The following is a 6009-nucleotide window of genomic DNA, read 5'->3' as shown; positions in this document are numbered from 1 at the left end:
CCTTTGGTACTGAATCCTTATTGAGGCAGATTCCTACTTAGGGCAAGATTGCTTTCTCTCATGGTTAAATCCACGGGAGAGGGTTAACGAAGAGAGAGGATTCCTTAATACAATTCTTTTTATTCAGCTGTGACCCCATGGAGAAGAAAGCTGCTATGCCAGTGGTTGGTGGAGCACTTGTTTGTGACCACTGAGAGGTGGCTGGTCACATGGTACTGGCTCACCATGTTTCCACATGCTAAATGACATTATAAGACAGATAGCCACACATTATATTTCTTCTTAATGTTCACCTCTGCCAGGATGCCCACAAAACACCTGACAATGGCTAGGCAACTGGTGGGTTGTGGTTGCTGCTTATTATAATAATTGTGCTCTCTCATGGTTACTTTGTTCTCTCTCCATTGGTCTGTAGTGTCTACCCATGTCTTTTGTCATGTAAATAGATTGTGGTCTCTCTGAGGCATGGACCATCTTTCTTTTATACGCTTGTGTAATGCCTACCACAGTGGGGCCCTGATCTTTGATTTGGGCCTGTAGGCATTACTGCAATACAAGCAGTAATTAATAAATGCTCACCTATAATTATTTTTCCATGAATTTGCCCCAGGGGTGCTATGGAATCATGAGTTCGAGGGGGTGTCTCCAGGAATTGTACTTTCTATTAAGATTTGTTCTACATTTTGGCAAGTGGGAGATCCTAGGAAATATAAATATCTGCACATTTTTTTCTATTATATGCATACGTCTATATTTTGTAAACTGCATGTAGCGTATCCATGCAAACATTTACACAAAATACTAGCATTGTCTCTAAAAGAGGCTTCTTTTTCAATATTATTCATTTGTAGTCTGACATTCTGGCTGGAAGTGTTTTTATTAAAGAAATTCACTCATTGATTTTAGAGTAACAAATGACAGAGTGATATTACTCTTTAGATAACTCCAGGCAGTTGGTTCAAAGCCAAAGCCCATTTCCTTTCTCTCTTATAACTGATTCATTCATAGATCATCCTGGGCTGAATTGGGATATTTTTCTTTCTTAATGCTGAAACTTCTTTTGCATAATTCTTTCTTTTAAAAATCAAGAATTGCTAAAATTAATCATTAGGAAGGAAAAATTAGAGGAGAGAGGGTCAGAAACAGAAGATTTACTTCACAGTCCATGAATCTCGAAAAGTACTGAATCCAATTGAGAAACCAAATTCAAGAAGGTTTGCAAATCCAAAGGTTATAGTAACTACCCTTTACTTTGAGAGATACCTCTCCTGGTCAAAGTTTACAGTGCATTAGCTGAGATACATGGGGGGAAAAACAGTTGTCACCTTCTTAACTCATGAATGAATAAATCTGTCCTATGATAAATATTTCATTCTCAAAAAGGAAATAAATTCAGCACACACACAAAACATTAAATGAAGGGCAAAACAAAAGCCTACTCAGAATTCTAGGCTACATAAAGGAGACAAAGTCAGACACCATGAAGCCCGGTGTTCAGTCAATGAATTCACAGGTTTCTCTGCACCAAGGAATATCCTGCAAGGTGGGTTGGGTTAGAATAATGCAGGCTGGTCACTCTTCCTGCTGAATGAGACTGAACATTATTTCCTTTTGTAGTCATTGCAAAGAAACCAGTCTAATTTGTGTAAGGGATAGTGTGCGTGCAACTCTGTGACATTGTACCCATAGCTGATAAATATCAGAGAATTCCATAGGAAAGGCTCGGGTTTGAAAAAGATTCTAATTCTGTAATTTCATAGATCTTCTTTAAGGAATCAGAAGCTTCTTTCCCTCACTGTCAAGGAATTGCATCCTCTTCCTTACCAACTACATTCCACCAATGAGGCCCACTACACTACATGGTTTTTTGTTTTCTTTCACTCTAGTCCCTATGGCTTTGTCCATGCTGTTCCACGTGTCTGGAATTCTTTCCCTTTCCACAAGGCATCTTCCCTCTTTCAATTCAAATATTTCCAGAAGATTCGCTTCTTCCCTGAGGCCCACAAATGCTATAACCTGTCAATAAAAGCTGTCAGCACACCATTACATAATACAAATAACATGCTAAGCTGGGGCCATCCTTTGGGTCCATCAGTGCATGCTCATGGTGCCTATCTATTTAGAATGTAAGTGTCCTGGGGGAAGGAACATATCTCCTTTTAGGTCTTGTATAGGCACACACAGGACCAGTATTAAGGGGGACCGATTCCTGCAATCTTTACTCTGGCAAGATTTTCTTTGATATCATTTACCCCTGACGGAGCTGAGGTACAATGGGGAGTTCTCCTTTTCTTCCTCTACCACTCATAGACTCGGACTCCTACTTTGAGGCCATAAGGGACCATCATGATTGTCGTGTCTGGCCTTCTACACGTTGCAGGCCACACAACCTCACCCACCCACTCCTGTAATAGACCCATAACCTCTGGCTGAGTTACTGAAGTCCTCAGATCATGATTAAAAGACTTCAAGTTACAGAGAACCTACAAATTACATTAATTTAAACCTGCAAGTGACCTGTGACCCATGCTGCAGAGGAAGGCAAAAAACAGAGTCTCTGACCTGGGGGAAAATTCCTTTCCGACTCCAAATATTGCAATCAGTTAAATGCTGAGCACGTGGACAAGACCTAGTAGTCATATACCTGAAAAAGAATTCACTCATTTTCTGGCAGCCCCATGGTATTTCTCTAGGCTCAGGGAGTAACTAGCTCTCCCAGCTATCTTGTAAGTGCATTCTCCTTGCTTGTTCCATGGGAGATGAGGGAGAATGAATCTCACCTCCCCCATGGTGATTTGTCAGAAACTCTTCAAGATGAAACTAGTGGAATTTTTCATTCCTCTCTATGGATATTTTGTACAAGGGGTATAATTTAGCCCTTATCAAGGGCTGCTGGATTGAGATTTTGGGACTTGGACATTCAATGGTGATTAAGTGGTGTATGGTGTGGAGTGTGGTGTACATTTTCATTAACTTGCAGAAGAACTGTTGGGTGTTCAGCATTTTTGAAAATCAAGCCATGCATGTAGATGCCTCATTATGAAGTTAGGTTCCTGCTTCTGGAAATCTTTGGTCTCAGCTGTTCTGAGAGTTGTAGCACCTAGAATAAATGAGAATTCGATATAGTTTCAAATGTTTATTTTGTATATAGCTGGGAAAAATATTGACATAGGAGCAGGATGGAAAGCACAATGGTCATTCATCACTTACATTAATATGTATATTGTGATGCTTATTAATAGACTTCCAAAATTAGGAAATTCTGTCTTATACAGATATAAAATAAGAAATATTTTTTCAATATGTGCTTTCAGGTAATTTCTTTCATAATTTGTAACTTTTTTTGTCAAACAACTGGTAACTAATTCAATATATCATATATAATATGGGAGATTTCCAGGTTTAAACGGCTTCATAAATCAGCAGTTGATCAATAGCAATAATAAATGGCCTTTAATTCTATACAAGTGACAAAGAGGGTTTGCCATGAGAAGCATGCTTTACATATTAGTTGTGTCTGCTTTCTCTTCATAAGACGGCACTTTAGCACTTAAAACTGTGACATAGAGTAACTATTATTGCTCTGGAAGTATTAGGTCAAACCACTTTCAGCAAAAAATAAACAGTATGGAAACAAGTATTTCAGAAAATGGTACACTCCCTTTTAGTGAACAGAGATTTTACCTACCATAGAAAGTCATTTGATTCACCTACTATGGATGTGTACCTATTATAGTAGGTTCATATGATGACTAATCTATAGGGCTGTGACATGATTAAAAATATTAATTGTGATTAATCGTGTAATTAATCATGCTGTTAAATAACACTATAATTCCATTTACTTTAAATAGATTTGGATGTTTACTACACTTTCAAATATATTAATTTCAGTTACAACACAGAATACAAAGTGTATAGTGCTTACTTTATATTTATTTTTTGTTACAAGTATTTGCACTGTAAAAAACCAAACATACACAAATGTCAATACACCAAGTTCTATAGCGCAATCTCTTTATCATGAAACTTGAACTTACAAATGTAGAATTATGTACAAAAAAACTGCATTCAAAAATAAAACAATGTAAAACTTTAGAGCCTACAAGTCCACTCAGTCCTATTTCTTGGTCAGCCAATCACTAAGACAAGCAAGACTGGTTACAATTTGCAGGAGATAATGCTGCCTGCCTCTTGTTTACAATCTCACCCAAAAGTGAGAATAGGCATTTGAATGGAACTGTTGTAACTGGTTTTGCAAGATATTTACGTTCCAGACGGACTAAAGATTCATATGTCCCTTCATGCTTCAACAGCCATTCCAGAGTACATACTTCCATGATGATGATGGGTTCTGCTTGATAACAATTCAAAGCAATGTGGACTGACACATGTTCATTTTCATCATCTGAGTCAGTTGCCACATGCAGAAGGTTGATTTTTCTTTTTGGATGGTTTCGGTTCTGTAGTTTCCACATCTGAGTGTTACTCTTTTGACTTCTAAAAGCATGCTCCACACCTTGTCCCTCTCAGATTTTGGATGGCACTTCAGATTCTTAAACCTTGGGTTGAGTGCTGTATCTATTTTTAGAAATCTCACCTTTATGTTTTGTCAAATCTGCTGTGAAAGTGTTCTTTAAACAAACGTGCTGGTTCATCATCTGAGAATGGTATAACATGAAATATATGCAGAATGTGGGTAAAACAGTGCAGGAGACATACAATTCTTACCCTTCTCCCCAAGGAGTACAGTCACAAATTTAATTGACATTATTTGTTAGTCTCTAAGGTGCCACAAGTACTCCTGTTCTTTTTGTGGATACAGACTAACACGGCTGCTATTCTGAAACCTGTCACTATATTTTTTAACACTCATCATCAGCATGGAAGCATATCCTTTGGAATGGTGTCAATCTGACTTGGTCCTCCTGCACCCAGGTCTGTTAAATATCTCTACCTCATTTTGCAAAAAGTTTGACAAATCTGGAACCAGAAACTTTATTTCTGAGGCTATGCACCAATCTCTGATCCTCTTACACTTTCCGGGGATTATTTAGTGCTTATAATGCTTACTCATTATTTTTTTTAAAATCAAACTGAGATCTTCCAATGAAGAATTGCTGTGTAAGTGAAAATGATTATCCACATTTCATTAGAAGGGGTAACAAAGGCAGAGAGAGGGGAAGAGATTTTGGTGAGAGGCAACGTGGCCTACCAAGTGAGGCATTTGGTTTGTAGAAGAGAGTCTGCTGCCTACTTCTTGTGTGAGCTTAGAACAGTCACTTCAACTATGATATTCAACTCAGATTTGTTCAAAAAAAAAAAAGAAGAAGAATTGTGGGTTTTCTGATAAAAGTATAAAATTTGCCATAGTCTTTGGACATGACTTAATAAAGATTTTCAGATATGGGGCAACTCAGGCCATGCTGGCTGTGACAGCCATTTTAACAACACTATCCTTATCAGCCAATAATGCTGTTTTACAGTTCGATATACAAGCAGTGTATTCTTGATTTTGCTTAAGCATGACCTTAAAATTGGTGTAAGGACATATTTTGTATTTATTTTGATTGTCAACATGGTCTTGGAAGAATGTAATTAAATATATCCTTATTTTTCTTGCAGAAACTACCTTCGTTGTGTGAAAGTTTCTTAATTTGTTTTAGGCTGCGTGTTTATGTAAACTGACTTTTCAATCTTTTTGAGACACACCAATGTCCTGTTATGCATAGATCAATATGAAATATTGTTATTAGCAGAAAGAAATTCAAATTTCAGTTCATGAATAGAAATTTGTAAACTTATTATTTTTCATATAATTAATATTTTGGTAAATCCTTCCTGGTGACATGCTACTGAGCATGTTAATTCTTAATATTTTTGTAAAATCTCAAGCCATTACAATTAATTGCTTTAGTTTTTAGGAAACCAACACAATAGGAATATAATGTACAAAAATAAAAACTCACTGGGATGGTTTAATACTATAAGCAATCGGTATCAGAAAAA

The 6009-nt window shown here is 37.0% G+C and overlaps 1 long non-coding RNA gene across 1 annotated transcript in view; it reads right to left on the bottom strand.

Annotated features, from left to right (window-relative positions):
• Window positions 1–860: 860 nt before the first annotated feature.
• The window catches only part of LOC142046207 (uncharacterized), a 100630-nt gene continuing 95481 nt past the window's right edge, over window positions 861–6009 (bottom strand). Inside the window, exon 3 of the long non-coding RNA XR_012655103.1 lies at window positions 861–3100. This is a non-coding gene — a long non-coding RNA (uncharacterized LOC142046207). The remainder of the gene's footprint in view (window positions 3101–6009) is intronic.

Source organism: Chelonoidis abingdonii, chromosome 2 (genome assembly GCF_003597395.2).
Source record: "Chelonoidis abingdonii isolate Lonesome George chromosome 2, CheloAbing_2.0, whole genome shotgun sequence".
Taxonomy (NCBI): Eukaryota; Metazoa; Chordata; order Testudines; family Testudinidae; genus Chelonoidis; species Chelonoidis abingdonii.
The sequence above is the reverse complement of the archived record's forward strand: the minus strand, read 5'-3'. Positions and strand labels throughout refer to the sequence as shown.